This window comes from Tamandua tetradactyla, chromosome Y, assembly GCF_023851605.1.
Source record: "Tamandua tetradactyla isolate mTamTet1 chromosome Y, mTamTet1.pri, whole genome shotgun sequence".
Taxonomy (NCBI): domain Eukaryota; kingdom Metazoa; phylum Chordata; class Mammalia; order Pilosa; family Myrmecophagidae; genus Tamandua; species Tamandua tetradactyla.
In genome coordinates this window covers 685,145-703,144 of record NC_135354.1, presented here as the reverse complement: position 1 = coordinate 703,144, position 18,000 = coordinate 685,145, and positions in this window count along the sequence as shown.

Here is an 18,000-nt window from a genome sequence, read left to right as displayed (position 1 = left end):
TATCCCTTCTCATCATCTGGTCTCAGCTCATCCTTCTGTCTCATCATCCCATCTCATCATCTCATCTCATTTCCACATCTCATCTCATCGTCTCATCATCTCATCTCATTCCATCCAATTGTCTTGCCTCATCTCGTCATCCCATCTGGTTATCTCATCTCATATTTTTGTCATTTCATCTCATTGTCTCATCTCATCTCATCATCCCATCTCCTAGTCTTGTCTCACCTCATCATCCCATCTCCTAGTCTTGTCTCACCTCATCATCCCATCTTGTCATCCTGTCTGAACTTACAGTCTCATCTCATCACCCCACCTCATCGTCTAATCTCACCATCTCATCATCTTGTCATCTTGTCTCATCATTTCTTCTCATTGTCTCGTCTCATCTCATCACCCTGTCTTGTTATCTCGTCTTGTCTCATCTTCTCATCTCTTCATCACATCTCAATGTCTCATCTCAACTCGTCGTACTGTCTCATATTGTCTTCTCATCTCGTCATCTCATCTCATTTTTCATGCCATTATCACATCCAATCTCATCATCCCACCTCATTGTCCCATCGCATCTTGTCATCCAATCTCATTATCCCGTCTCATCTCCCTGTCTCATCTCATTGTTCCATCTCATCACCTCTTCTCATCTCATCATCCTGTCTATTCATCTTGTCTCATCTCTTCATCTCATCATCTCATCACATCTCGTTGCCCGATATCATCATCTCATCTCAACTTTTCATTCCATCCCATCGTCTCTTCTCATTGGTTTCATCTCATCATTCCGTCTCATCATCCCATCTCGTCATCTCATCTCATCTCATCATCTCAACTCATTGTCTCATCATCTCATCTCTTCTCATTGCTTGTCTCATCTCATCATCCCCTCTTGTCGTCCCATCTCGTCATCTCTTCTCATCTCCTGTTCCCAACTCGACATCCCATCTCATCTCCCTCTCTCATCTTATCATCTTGTCTCATCATCTCATCTTTTCTCATCTCAGCTTCTTGTCATCTCATCATCCCATCTCATCGTCCTTTCATCATCTCTTCTCAACTCACTGTCCCATCTCAAAAGCCCATCAGATCTCATCATTCCTCCACCTTGTTCATCTCATCCCGTTTCATCTTCTTGTCTCATCTCTTCATCTCATCTTGTCACCTTCTCTCATCTCATCATCCCATCCTGTCTTCCATCTCATTATCCCTTCTCGTCATCTCATCTCGTTGATCACCACATATCATTGTCTTGTCCCCTCATCTTGTCTCAACTTCTCACCCCATCTCATAATTTCATCTCCTCGTCCATCTGTTCATCCTGTCTCATCTTCCTGTCTCATTCCATCCCATCATCAGTCTCATCATCCTGGTCATCTTCTCATATCATTATCACATCTCATCAACTCATCTCATCTCATCTTGTCATCCTCTCTTCTCATTCCATCTCCTCGTCTTGTCTCTGCTCTTCTTCGTTCTTGCCATCCCATCTCATCTCCCTGTTTCATCATCTCAACTCATGTCATTGTCTCGTCTCATCATTCATTATCATTGTCTCTTCGTTTCATCTCATCATCTTGTTTCATCTCATTGTTCCGTCTCATCATCTTGTCATCTTTTCTTGTCATCATCCTCTCATCTCGTCATCTTGTCGTCCCATCTCATCTTGTCATCTCATCTCATCACCTTGTCTCATCTCATAATCCCATCTTACCATCCATCTCATCATCCCATCTCATCATCTCATCTCATCATCTCATCTCTTTGTGTTGTCTCATCTCGTCCCATCTCATCATTACATATCATCATGTCTCATCTTGTCATCCCGTCTCATCATCTCGTCTCTTTATCTCGTCATCTCATTGCCTCTTCTTATCATTTCATCTCATTATCTTGACTCATCTTGTCATCCCCTCTTTTCATCCCAGCTCATCATCCCATCTTGTCTCCCTGTCTCTTCTTGTTTTCTCCTCTCATCGACTCATTTGATCATCTCCCCTTGTGTTCTCATCTCATAGTTTCATCTCTTCATCCCTTCTCAACCTGCCAACTCGTCTAGTCATCCTGTTTCATCGTCTCATCTTGTCATCCCATCTTGTCTTGTTTCATCATCACATATCATCTCATCATTCCATCTCATTGTCCCATCTTCTCTCTTCATCCCATCTCATAATCCTGTCACATTGTCCCATCCCATCATCCATCTCTCCGTCCCGTCTTGTGACCTTATATCATCATCTCTTCATATTATCTCATATCATCTCATCTTGTCATCTTGTCTCATCTCGTCATCCTGTCTCATCTTTCCATCTCCTCATCTTGTCTTTTCCTGTGTTCCTTCTTGTCACCCTGTCTCGTCTCCCCATCTCATCAAATCGACTCATCTAGTTGTCTCATCTGATCATTTTGTCCCATCATTTCATCTCGTCATCTTGTCTAATCTCATTGTCCCATCTCATCATCTTGTCAACTTTTCTTGTCATTTTATCTCATCATCTTATCTCCTCTCATCATCCTGTCTCATCGACCCTTCTAATCTCATCATACCATCTCATCTCCCACCTCATCTTGTCGTGTCAACTCATCGTCCCATCTCATCGTCTCATCATCTCATTGTCCCATCACAACGAGATGAGATGAGGAGATGAGATGAGACGACGTCCCATCACGTAATTTCATCTCATCATCTATTCTCATCTCGTTGTCCCATCTTGTCATCTGAACTTGTCTCATCATCAGATAATTTCATCTCATCTCATCTTCTCATCTCAAAGTCTCATTTTGTCATCTCGTCATCTTGTTCTTTCATCTTGTAGTTTCATCTCATCCTCCCATCTCATCTTGTCATTCCACCTCATTGCCCCATCTCATTGCCCATCTCACCTTGTCATCCTGTCTCATCATCCATCTCACCATGCCATCTCATCGTCCCATCATGTCATCACATTTCACCTCTTTGCCTCATCTCATCTCATTGTCCCGTCTCCTCATTTTATCTCATTGTCCCATCTTGTCATCCCATCTCATCATCTTCCCTTCATCCCATCACATCATCACATCTTGTAGTCTAATCTTGTCCCATCTCATCATCTCATCATATCACATCACCCCGTCTGGTCATCCCATCTCATCCCATCATCCTTTCTTGTTGTCCCTACTCATTGTCTCATCTCATTGTCCCATCTTGATGTCTCATCCCATCTCATCTCCGTCTCATCCCACCATCTTGTCTCATCATCTTACATTGTTGTCTCATCTCGGCATCTCATCTCATCATCCATCTCATCATTCCATCTCATCATCTCTTCTCATCATCCCATCTCATCGCTTCATCTTGTTCTGATCTCATTCATCGTCACATCTCATCGTTCCATCTCATCATTTCTTCTCATCTCATCATCCCATCTTTTCATCTTGTCTCATCTCCTCATCTCATCATCTCATCTCATTTCATTGTCCCATCTCATCTCATCTCATCTTGTCATCCCATCTCAATGTCCCTCTCATCATCTGGTCTCATCTCATCATTCTGTCTCATCATCCCATCTCATCATCTCATACCCTCATCTCATCTCGTTGTCTCATCATCTCATCTCATCTCATTGTCTTGTCCCATCTCATCATCCCCTCCCATCATCCCATCTCATCATCTCTTCTCATCTCATCATCCCATCTCAACATTCCATATCATCTCCCTGTCTCATCCGAGCATCTTGGTTCATCAACTCCTCTTTTCTTATCTTGGCTTCTCATCATCTCATCATCCTGTCTCATCATCCTCTCATCATCTCGTCTCATCTCTTTGTCCCATCTTATAGGCCTGTCTGATCTTGCCATCCCTTCATGTTGTCCATCTTGTCATCCCATCTTGTCTTCTCATTTCATCTCGTCATCTTGTCGTCCCATCTCATCTAGTCATCTCATCTTGTCACCTTGTCTCATCTCATCCCATCTTGTCATCCATCTCATCATCTCATCTCATCCTCTCATCTCATCATCTTGTCTCCTCGTCTTGTCTCATCTCGTCATCCTGTCTCATCATCCCATCTCATCATTTCATCTCCTTGTCTCGTTTTATCTCATCATCCCATCTTATCATCCCATCTTGTCATCCTGTCTCATCATCTTGTCTCATCATCTTGTCATCTCCTCGTCTCTTCTCATCATTTCATCTTGTTATCTTGATTCAACTTGTCATCCCGCCCTACATCCTGGTTCATGATCCCATCTCGTCTCCCTGTCTCTTCTTGTGGTCTCGTCTTGTCAGCTCGTCTCATCATCTCATCTCGTTTTCTCATCTCATAGTTTCATCTCAGCATCCCATGTCAACCCATCATCCTGACTTGTCATCCTATTTCATTGTCTCATCTCATCGTCCCTTTTGTCTTGTTTCATCATCACATCTCATCTCATCATTCCATCTTATTGCCCCATCTCATCTCTCCATCCTGTCTCATCAGACTCATTATCCCATCCAATCGTCTGTCTCATCATCCCATCTCATTGTCTCATATCATTCTCTCTTCACATCATCTCATCTCATCTCATCTTGTTGTCTTCTCTCATCTCACATCCTGTCTCATCATTCCATCTCCTCGTCTCATCACTTCTCTTCTTCCATCTTGTCATTCTGTCTTGTTCTCCCTGTCTCATCATCTTGGCTCATCTCATCATCTCATCTCGTCATTCCATCTCATTGTCCTGTCTCCCATATCTTCATCCGTCTCATCATCCTGTCTTGTTGTCCCATCCCATCATCTGTCTCACCATCCCGTCTTGTCTTCCCATATCATCATCTCATCTTATTGTCTCATCTCATCTCATCTTGTCATCTTATCTCAACTTGCATCCTGTCTCGTCATTCCATCTACTCGTCTCATCTCTTCTCATCTTCCATCTTGTCATCCTGTCTCATATCCTTCTCTCATCATCTCTGCTCATCTTGTCATCCCATCTCTTCGTCCCTTCTCATTGTCTGGTCTCAGCTCATCATTCTGTCTCATCATCCCATCTCATTGTCTCATCTCATTTCCATATCTGATCTCATCATCTCGTCATCTCATCTCATCTCTTTGTCTTGTCTCATCTCATCATCCCGTCTTGTCGACTCATCCCCTATTTTTGTCATTTCATCTCTTTGTTTCATCTCATCTCATCATCCCATGTCGTCATCTTGTCTCACCTCATCATCCCATTTTGTCATCTTGTCTCAACTCACAGTCTCATCCCATCACCCCACCTCATCATCTCATCTTGCCATCTCATCATCTTGTCACCTCATCTCATAGTTTCATCTCATTGTCTCTTCTCGCCTCATCATCCTGTCCTGTCCTCTCTTTTCATCTCATCATCACATAGGCTCATCTCATCTCGTCTTCTCATCACTTCATCACATCTCATCATCTCATCTCAACTCATCATACTGTCTCATCTCATCTTCTCATCTCATCTCATCTCATTGTTTTATCTCATTATCACATCTTATCTCATCATCCCATCTTGTTGTCCTGTCTCAACTTGTCGTCCAGTCTCATCATCCCATCTCATCTCCCTGTCTCGTCTCATTGTTTCATCTCATCATCCCTTCTCTTAGTTTCATCTCATCATCTCATCTGATCTCATCATCCTGTCTTGTCATCTCGTCTTGTCTCATCATATCTTCGTCTCATCTCATCTTGTCATCTCATCCCATCATCACATCTCCTCATCTAATCTCTTTTTGTTTTCCCATCTTGTCATCACATCTGATCTCCCTGTTTCATCTCGCCATCTAGTCTCATCATCTTGTCTCATCATCTCATCATCTCATCTCATAGTTTCATCTCATTTCCCATCTCATCTTGTCATCCCCTCTCATCGTCTGTCTCATCATCCCATATCATCCTCTCATCTCATCATCTCATCTTATCTCACGTCCTCATCTCATCTCATCTAATCATCTTGTCTCATCATCCTGTCTCATCGTCCATCTCATCATCCCGTCTCTTTATTTCATGTTGTCCTCTCATCTTGTGGTCTCATCTTGTCTCCTCTCATCTTCTTGTCTCATTTCATTGTCCATGTCATTGTTCCGACAACCCTTTTCTTGTCTCTTCTCATCTTCCCATACTGCCGCCCCATCTTGTCTCACTGTCTTGTCATTCTGTCTCATCTCATTGTTCGTCTCATTGTCCTGCCTCAACTTCTCATCATTTCTTCTTGTCATCTCACCTCAAATCATCATCCTCTCTCATCATTTCATCTTGTTGGCTCATCTCATTCATTGTCCCATCTCATCGTTCCATCCCATCATCTCTTCTCATCATTTCATCTCGTCATGTCAACTCATCTTGTGGTCCCATCTTTTCATACTGGCTCATCATCCCATCTCATCTCCCTGTCTCTTCTTGTTGTCTCATCTGGTCATCTCGTCTCATCATCTCATCTTGTCATCTCATCTCATCTCATAGTTTCATCTCATTGTCCCATCTTAACCTGTCATCCCATATCGTCATCCTGTTTCATCATCTCATCTCATTGTCCCATCTTGTCTTGTTTCATCATCACATCTCATCTCGTCATTCCATCTCGTTGCTCCAAGTCCTCTCTTCATCATGTCTCATCATCCTGTCTCAGTGTCCCATCCCATTGTCCGTCTCATCATTCCTCCTTGTTGTCTCATATCGTTGTCTCATCTCATCATTTCTTCTCATCTCATCTTGTCATCTTGTCTCATTTCATCATCCTGTCTCATCATTCCATCTCCTAATCTCATCTCTTCTCATCTCTGTCTTGTCATCTCATCTCATCTCCCTGTCTCATCATCTCGGCTCATCTCATTGTCTTGTTTCATTATTTGGTCCCATCATCTCGTCATTTCATCTTGTCATCTTGTCTCATCTTATTGTCATATTTCATCATCTTGTCATCTTTTTCTTATCATTTTATCTCATCATCCTGTCTCATCATCCCATCTCACCTCTTCATCCCACCTTGTCTCCTGCCTCGTCTTGTTGTGCCAACTCATCGTCCCATCTCATCATCTGTTCATCTCATCACGTAATTTCATCTTATCATCTCATCTCATCTCATTGTCCCATCTTCTCATCTTGACTCGTCTCATCCTATCATCATCTCATCCCATCTCAAAGTCTCATTTCGTTGTCTCATCATCTTGTTCTTTCATCTCGTAGTTTTATCTCATCATCCCGTCTCATCTTGTCATACCATGTCATTGTCATGTCTCATCACCTGTCTCACCTTTTTGTACTGTCTCATCATTCATCTCATCATCCATCTTATCATCTCATCTCACCATCTCATCTTGTCTCATCTTTTCATCTCATCTCATCTTCCCATCTCATTGTCTCATCTCCTCTTGTCGTACCATCTCCTCTCCCACCTCATCTTGTCATGCTGCCTCACATCCTGTCTGATCATCTCATCATCTCTTCATCTCATCACATAATTTCATCTCATCATCTCGTGTCATCTCATTGACCCATCTTGTCATATGGACTCGTCTTGACATCTCAAAGTCTCATCTCATCATCTCATCATCTCATTGTTTCATCTTGTTGCACCATCTCATCTCATCATCACATCTCCCCAACTCATCTCTTCTTCTTTCCCCATCTTGTTGTCACATCTCATCTCCCTGTCTCCTCTCACCATCTTGTACCCCCGTCTTGTCTCATCATCTCATCTTTTCTCATCTCAGCATCTTGTCATCTCATCATCCCATCTCATCATTCTCTCGTCCTCTCATCTTTTCTCATTGTCCCATCTCATAGGCCCTTCTGATCTCGTCATCCCTTCACATCATCCATCTCATCCCATCTGGTCTTCTTGTCTCATCTTGTCTTCCCATCTCATCTCATCATTTTGTCTCATCTTGTCTTCCCATCTTGTCATCCATCTCATCATCCCATTTCATTGTCTCATCTCTTTGTCTTGTCTCCTCATCTTGTCTCATCTCGACATTCTGTCTCATCATCCCATCTCATTTCTTCTCGTCATCTCATTTCTTCTCATCCTCCCATCTCATCATCCCATCTTGTTGTCTCATCTCATCTTGTCATCCTGTCTCATCATCTCATGTCATCATCTCATCTCCTCATCTCATCTCGTCATCTCATCTAATCATCTCACCATCTCATCTCATTTTCCCGTCCCATTGTCTCATCTCATCTTCTCATATTGTTTCAACTCATCATCACATCACATCTCGGCATTCTGTCTCATTGTCCCATCTCATCCTGTCATCCCGTCTCATCATCCCATCTCATCATTCCATCTCATCATCTCATGTCATCATCTCATCTCATTGTCTCATCTCGTCATCTCATCTAATCATCTCGCCATCTCATGTCATCTCATTGTCTCACTTCATCTCCTCATCTCCTCTCATCATCACATCTCATCATCTCATCTCTTCTCGGCATCACATCTTGTCTTTCTGAGTCATCTCCATGTCTCTTCTCCCATCTTCTCTCATTGTCTCATCCTTTCATTTTCCCATCTCGTCATCTCATCTCATTGTCCCATCTCATCATTGCAACTCATCATCTCTTCTTGTCTCATCTCTTCGTATCATTTCATCTCATATTCTGTCTCATTGTCTTGTCTAGACTCATCATCCCGCTCATCATCCCATCTCATCATCCCGTCTCATCGTCTGTTTCATCAGCCCGTCTCATCATCTCATCTCGTCGACTCATCATCTCATCTCATCATTCTGTCTCATTGTCCTGTCATGACTCATCATCCCGACTCATCATCCCATCTCATCCTCCCATCTCATTGTCCATCTCGTCATCCCATCTCATCTTGTCCCATTGTCTCGCAAATTCCTTGGCCCATCTCGTCACCTCTTCTCAACATCCTGTCACATCATCTCATCTCATCGTCTCATCTTTTCTCATCAGGTCATCTCATCTCATCTCCTCATCTGACTCATTGTCCCGTCTCATCTCATCATCCCATCTCATCATCTCATCTCATCACCTCATCTCATCTCATTGTCACATCTTGTCATCTGGTCTTGTCCCATGTCTCATCCCACCATCTATTCTCATTGTCTCATCATTACGTCTTCCCATCTCATCATCTCATCTCATTGTCTCATCTCATCGTCTCATCTCATCTCATCATTCTGACTCATTGTCCCATCTTGTCTCGTCATCCTATCTCCTCTTCCCATCTCATCTTCCTGTCTCATTGTACATCTCATCATCCCATCTCATCATCTCATATGTCGTCTCAACTCGTCAACTCATCATCTCATATCATTGTCTCATCATCTCATCTCATCCCATCACCTCGTATCATCTTGTTGTCTCCTCCGATCATCCCATCTTGTCATCTTGTCTCAGCTCGTCATCCTGTCTCATCTTCCTGTCTCATCTCCATGTCTCTTCACATCATCTTGTCTCATAAATTCTTCATCCCACCTCATCACTTCATCTCATCTTCCCATCACATCATCTCATCTCATCGTCTCATCTTGTCTCATCATCTCATCTCATCTCATTTTTCTGTCTCATTTGTCTGTCATGACTCATCATCCCATCTCATCATCCCATCTCGTCATCCTGTCTCATCATCCATCTCATCATTCTGTCTCATCATCCCATGTCGTTGGCTCATCTCGTCTTTTCATCATCTCATCTCATCATCTCAACATTTCATCTCATCTTGTCATCTCACTTCAACTGGTCATCTCCTCTCATCTTCCCATCTCGAACTCTCATCTCATCTTCTCGTCCCGTCTCATCTTCCCCTCTCGTCTAAATGCCTCATCCCACCATCTTGTGTCATTGTCTCATTTCATTATCCCATCTTGTCATCTCATCTCATCATCCCATCTCATCATCTCAACCAATCGTCTCTTCTTGCCTTCTATCATCATCTCATCTCATCTCGTCATTCTGTCTCATTGTGCTGTCTCATCTCATCATCCCTTCTCATCATCCCATTTCATCATCCTGTCTCATCGTCCATCTTGTCATCCCGTCTCATCATCTCATGTCATCGTCTCACTTCGTATTCTCATCTCATCATCTCAGCTCATCATTTTGTCATCTCATCTCATCATCTTGTTTGATCTCGTCGTCTCCTCTCATCATCCCATCTTATCATCTCATCTCATCTCGGTGTCATGGCTTGTCTTCCCATCTTGCCTCCATGTCTCATCCCACCGTGTTGTCTCATTGACTCCTCATTTCATCATCCCAACTTGACATCTCACATCATCATCCCTTCTCATCATCTCATCTCATCATCTCATCTTTTCTCATCTCATCATCTCATCTCATCTCATAGTCCTGTCTCATTGTCCCATCTCTTCTTGTCCTCCTGCCTCATCATCCCATTTCATCATCCCGTCTCATCGTCCATCTTGTCATCCTGTCTCATCATCTCATGTCATTTTCTCATCTCATTGTCTCATCTCATCATCACATCTCATCTCAGCATTCTGTCTTATTTTCCTATCTCATCTTGTCATCCTGTGTCATCATCCCATCTCATCATCCCATCTCATTGTCTGCCTCATCATCCGATCTCATCATCTCAGGTCATCGTCTCATCTCATCATCTCATCTTGTCTTCTCATCTCTTCATCTCTTCATCTCTTCTCATCTCAACATCTCATTTTATCTCCTCGTCTCCTCTCATCATCACATCACATCATCTCATCTCATCTCCTCATCCCTTCTCATCTTCCCATCTCATCTCCATTTCTCATCACACCCTGTTGTCTCATTGTCTGTTCATTTCATCATTCCATCTCATCTCATCAAATTTTCCCATCTCAACATCTTATCTCAACGTGTCATCTTGTCTCGTCCTGTCATCTTGTCTATCTCATCATTCTGTCTCAATATCCCATCGCATCTCGTCATCCTGTCTCATCACCCCATCTTGTTATCCCATCTCATCGTCCATCTTGTGGTCCCGTGTCATCATCTCATTTCGTCCTCTCATCTCGTCATCCCATCTCTTCCTCCCTTTTCATCTCCATGTCTCATCCAACGTCTTGTCTCATTATCTAGTCATTTCATTTTCCCATCTCATCATCTCATCTCATCTTGCCATCTCATCATCTCATCTCATCATCTCATCTTGTTTCATCTCATCATCTCATCTCTTCTCGTCATTTTGACTTGTAGTCCTCTCCATCTCATTATCCTGTCTCATTATCCCATCTTGTCATCCAGTCTCTTTGACTGTCTCCTCATTCTGTCTCTTCATCTCATGTCATCGTCCCCTCTCATCATCTTTTCTCCTCATCTCATATCATTGTCTCATCATCTCTCTCATCTCATCATCTCACTTCACATAGGCATCTCCTCCCATCATCCCATCTCGTCATCTCATCTCATCTCATCATCCCATCTCAAGTCCATCTCATCATCCCATCTTATCATCTCATGTTGTCATCCCATGTCATCATCTCATCTCTTCTTCTTATCTCTTTGTCTCATTATCCATCTCATCATATCATCTCGCTTCATCTTGTTGTCTCCTCTCATCACCACATCTCATCATCCCATCTCATCATCTGTCTCATCATCCCATCTCATGATCTCCTGTCATTGTCTCATCTCACTGTCTTCTCTCATCATCTCACCTCATCGTCTCATCATCTCATCTCGTCTCATTCTCTTGCTTCATCTCGTCATCTCCTCTCCTCATCCCATCTCATCATCTCATCTCATATTTCTGTCTCATTTCCCCATCTCGTCTCATCATCCTGTCTCATCATCCCATCTCATCATCCTATCTCATCGTCCATCTTGTAATCCCATCTCATCCTATCATCACATCTTGTCTCATTGTCTCGCTTCATCTCCTCATATCCTCCCATCATCCCATCTCATCATCTCTTCTCATCTCGTCATCCCATCTCATCTTCCCTTCACATCTCCATGTCTCATTCCACAGTCTTGTCTCATTTTCTCATCATTTCTATGTACCATCTCGTCATCTCATCTCATCATCCTGTTTTATCATCTCACCTCATCATCTCATCTTGTCTCGTCTCGCCATCTCCTCTCATCTCATCATTCTGTCTCATCATCCCATCTCATAATCAGATCTCATCATCTGTCTCATCATCCCGTCTCATCATCTCATGTCATCGCCTCATCAAGTGATCTCATCTCGTCATCGCATCTCATTGTCTCATCCTCTCATCTCATCTCATCATATCAGTTCATCTTGTCATCCCCTCCCATCATCCCATCTCATTGTCTCGTCTCATCTCATCATTCTGTCTCGTCTTCCCATCTCGTCTCCATGTTTCATCCCACCATCTTGTCCCATTGTCTTATCAGTTCATTGTCCCATCTCATCACCTCATCTCATCTTCCCCTCACATCGTCTCATCTCATCATCTCATCTTGTCTCGTTGCATCATCTCATCTCCTCTTGTCATTCTGTCTCATTGTCCCGTCTCATCTTGTCATTCCCTCTCATCGTCACATCTCGTTGTCTCATCTCATCTCATCATCCCATCTACTCATCCCATTTCATCTCCATGTCTCATCCCACCATCTTGTCCTATTGTCTCATCAATTCATTGTCACATCTCATCATCTCATCTCATCATCCCATCTCATCATCTCATCTCATCATCTCATCTTGTCTTGTCTCACCATCTCCTCTCATCTCATCATTCTGTCTCATTGTCCTGTTTCATCTCATCATCCCGTCTCATCATCCCATCTCATAATCAGATTTCATCATCTGTCTCATCATTCCATCTCATCATCCCTTCTCTTCATCCCATCTCATCATCTGTCTCATCATCCTGTCTCATCATCTTATATCATTGTCCAATCTCGTCATCTCATCTTGTCTCATCGTCTCACTTCATCTCGTCGTCTCCTCCCATCATCCCATCTCATCGTCTCATCTCATCTCATGGTCCCGTCTTGTCTTCCCATCTCATCTACATGTCACATCCCACTGTCTTGTTTCATTGTCTCATCAATTCATCATCCCACCTCGTCACCTCATCTCATCTTCCTGTCACATCATCTCATCTAATCATCTCATCTCATCTCACCATTCTGTCTCATTGTCCTGTCATTACTCACCATCCCGACTCATCATCCCATCTCATCATCCTGTCTCATTGTCCATCTCGTCATCCCATCTCATCATCACATCTTGTTGTCTCATCTCATCCCGTCATCCCATCTAGTCATCCCATCTCATCTCCATGTCTCAACCGACCATCTTGTCCCATTGTCTCGTCAATTCATCATCCCATCTCATCATCTCATTTCATCATCCTGTCTCATCATCTCATCTCATCGTCTCATCTTGTCTTGTCTCGTCATTTCATCTCATCTCATCATTCTGTCTTATTGTCCCGTCTTGTCTCATCATCCCATCTCATCATCCGTCTCATCTTCCCATCTCATCATCTCATATCATTGTCTTATCTCGTTGACTCATCATCTCATCTCATTGTCTCATCATCTCATCTCGCTTCATCTCATTGTGTCCTCCCATTATCCCATCTCATCATCTCGTCTCATCTCATGGTCCCATCTTGTCTTCCTGTCTCATCTCCATGTCTCATCCCACTGTCTTGTCTCATTGTCTTGTCAATTCATCATCCCACCTTGTCACCTCATCTCATCTTCCCATCACATAGTCTCATCTCATCTTCTTATCTTGTCTTGTCATATCATCTCATCTTCTTGTCATTCTGTCTCATTGTCCTGTCATGACTCATCATCCTGACTCATCATCCCATCTCTTCATCCCGTCTCATTGTCCATCTCATCATTCCATCTCATCATCTCATATCATCGACTCATCTCATCTCAACATCCCATCGTTTCACCATTTCACCTCACCTCATCATCTCACTTCATCTGGTCATCTCCTCTCATCATCCCATCTCAACCTCTCATCTCATCTTGTCATTCTGTCCCGTCTTCCCCTCTTGTCTCCATGTCTCATCCCACCACCTTGACTCATTGTCTCATCAATTCATTATCCCATCTTGTCATCTCATCTCATCATCCCATCTCATCGTCTCATCTCATTGTCTTATCTTGTCTCGTATCATCATCTCATCTCATCTTGTCATTCTTTCTTGTGCTGTCTCATCTCATCATCCCATCTCATCATCCCATTTCATCATCCAGTCTCATCATCCCATTTCATCATCCAGTCTCATCATCCCATGTCATTGTCGCACCTCGTAGTCTCATCTAGTCATCTCATCTCATTGTTTCATCATCTCATTTCATATCATCATCTCATTTCATCTCATCATCTCCTCTCATCTTCCCATCTCATTGTCTCATCTCATCATCCCATCTTGCCTCATATCACCATCTCATCTCATCTCGTCATTCTGTCTCATGCCATCTTGTCTCATCATACAATCTCATCATCCCATTTCATCATCCCGTCTCATCGTACATCTTGCATCCTCTCTCATCATCTGATGTCATCGTTTCACCTCATAGTCTCATCTTGACATCTCTTCTTATTGTTTCATCATCTCATTTTGTCTCATCTCATTTCATCTCGTCGTCCCCTCTCATCATCGCATTTATTGTCTCATCTCATCTCATTGTCCCATCTCATCTTACCATCTCATCTCTTTGTCTCATTCCACCGTGTTGTCTCATTGACCCCTCATTTGCTCTTCTCACCTCGACATCTCACATCATCATTCTTTCTCATCATCTCATCTCATCATCTCATGTTTTCTCATCTCATCATCTCATCTCATCCTTCTGTCTCATTGTCCCTTCTTGTCTCATCATCCTGTCTCATCACACCATCTCCTCATCACATCTCATCGTGCATCTTGTCATCCCATCTCATCATCTCATGTCATTTTCTCATCTCATTTTCTCCTATCGTAATCACATCTCACCTAGTCATTCTGTCTTATTTTCCCTTCTCATCTCGTCATCCTGTGTCATCATCCCATCTCATCATCCCATCTCCTCATCTCAGGTCATCATCTCATCACATCATCTCGTCTCATCTTCTCATCTCTTCATCTCATCATCTCTTCTCATCTCAATGTCTCACTTTATCTTGTCATCTCCTCTCATCATCCCATCTCGTCATCTCGTCTCATCTCCTCGTCCCGTCTCATCCTCCCATCTCATCTCCATGTCTCATCCCACCATCTTGTCTCATTGTCTGTTCATTTCATCATTCCATCTCGTCATCTCATCAAATAATCTTGTCTCAATGTCTCATCTCATTTTGTCATTATCTCATTGTCCCATCTCATCTCATCATCCCATCTCATCACCCCATCTCGTTATCCTGTATCATCATCCTGTCTTATGATCCCATCTCATCATCTCATTTCGTCCTCTCATTTCATTATCCCATCTCTTCTTCCCATTTCTTTTCCATTTCTCATCCCACTCTCTTGCCTCATTATCTAGTCATTTCATTGTCCCATCTTGTCATCTCATCTCATCATGCCATCTCATCATCTCATCTCATCATCTCATCTTGTCTCGTCTTATCATCTCATCATTCTGTATCATAGTCCTGTCTCTTCTCATTATCCCATCTCATTATTCCATCTCATCATCCCATGTCTTCAACCGCCTCATCATCCCATTTCTTCATCTGATGTCATCATCCCATCTTGTCATCTCATCTCCTCATTTCATCTCATTGTCTTGACATGTCATCTCGTCTCATCATCTCGCTTCATGTAGGCATCTCCTCCCATCATCCCATCTCTTCGTCTCATCCCATCTCATCATCCCATCTCATCGTCTGTCTCATCATCACATCTCATGATCACCTGCCATTGTCTCATCTCACAGTCCTCTCATCATCTCATGTCATCAGCTCGTCATTTCATCTCGTCTCATTATCTTGGTTCATTTCATTGTCTCCTCTCATCATCCCATCTCATCATCTCATCTCACCTTGTATTCCTGTCTCATTGTCCTGTCTTGTCTCGTCATCCTGTCTCATCATCCCATCTCATCATCCTGTCTCATTGTCTGTCTTTAATCCCATCATCTCATGTCATCATCTCATCTCATAGTCTCGTCTTGTCATCTCATCTCCTCATCCCATCATCACATCTTGTCTTGTCGTCTTGCTTTATCTCCTCGTATCCTCCCATCATCCCATCTCATCGCCTCGTCTCATCTTGTTTTCCCGTCTCATCTTCCCTTTTCATCTCCATGTCTCATTCCACATTCTTGTCTCATTTTCTCATTTCAACGTCCCATCTTGTCATCTCATCTCATCATCCCTTTTCATAATATCATCTTCTCCTCTTGTCTTACCTCATCGTCCCATCTCATCTCATCATTCTGTCTCATTGTCCTGATTCATCTCATCATCCCGTCTCCTCATCTCATGTCATTGTATCAAGTCATCTCATTTCATCATCTCATCTCATCGTCTCATCCTTTCATCTCGTCTCATCATATCACTTCATCTCGTCATCTCCACTCATCATCCCATCTTGTCATCTCTTCTCATCTCATCATTCCATCTCATCTTCCTGTCCTGTCTCCATGTCTTATCCCACCGTTTTGTCACATTATCTTGTCAATTCATCATCCCATCTTGTCATCTCATCTCATTATCCCATCTCATTGTCTCATCTCATTTTCTCACCTTGTCTCATCACTTCATCTCATTTCATTTCATCATTCTATCTAATTTTCACATCTCATCTTTTCATTCTGTCTAATCATCCAATCTCGTCATCCTGTCTCTTCGTCCATCCTGTCATCCCATTTCGTCATCTCATGTTGTCATCTCATCTCATAGTCTCATCACGTCTTCTCATCTCATCGTCTCATCATCTCATCTTGTCTCATCACCTCACTTCATCTCATTGTCTCCTCTCAGCATCCCATCTCATCATTTCCTCTCATCTCAACATCCTGTCTCATCTTAACATCTCATCTCCAAGTCTTATCCCACTGTCTTGTCTCATTGTCTCATCATTTCAACATCCCATCTTGTCATCTCATCTCATTGTCCAGTCTCATTGTCTCATCTCTTCATCTCATCTAGTCTGTTCTCATCAACACATTGCATCTCATCATTCTGTTTGATTTTCCCATCTCATCTCATCATCCTGCCTTATCATCCTTTTAATCATCCTGTCTCATCATCTCATGTCATCATCTCAACTTCTAGTCTCATCTCGTCATCTCATCTCATCGTCTCATCAACTTATCTCATCTCATTGTTCCACTTCATCTTGTCTTATCCTCTCATCATTCCATCTCATCATTTTGTTTCATCTCTTCTTCCCATCTCATCATCCCATCTCGTCTCCATGTCTCATTCTACCATCTCATCTATTTGTCTCATCATTTTGTCATCCCATCTCATCATCTCATCTCATCATCCCATCTCATCGTCTCATCTCATTGTCTCATTTGTCTTGTTTCATCATCTCATCTCATCTCATCTTTCTGTCTCATCATCCTGTCTCATTTCATCACCTTCTCTCATGATGTCATGTCATCATCTCATCTCGTATTCTCGTCTCATCATCTCATCCCATCATCTTGTAATCTCGTCTCTTCTCATCATCTCACTTCATCTCATCATCTCCTCTCATCATCCCATCTTGTCATCTCGTCTCATCTCATTGTACCATCTTGTCTTCCCTTCTCATCTCCATGCTTCATTCCATTGTCTTGTCTCATTGTCTCATCATTTCATCGTCCCATCTCATCATCTCATCTCATAGTCCTATCTCATCTTTCCATCTCATCATCTCACCTTGTCTCATCTCGTCATCTCATCTCACCTTGTCATTCTATCTCATTGTCCCATCTCATCACGTCATCCTGTCTCATCATCCCAACTTCTCATCCTGTCTCATCATCTGTGTTGTCATCCCATCTCCTCTTCTCATGCTGTCATCTCATGTTATAATCTTGTCTCTATCTCATCTCATCACCTCATCTCATATCATCATCTCATCTCATCTCATCCTCTCGCTTCATCTCATCATCTCCTATCATCATCCCATCTCAT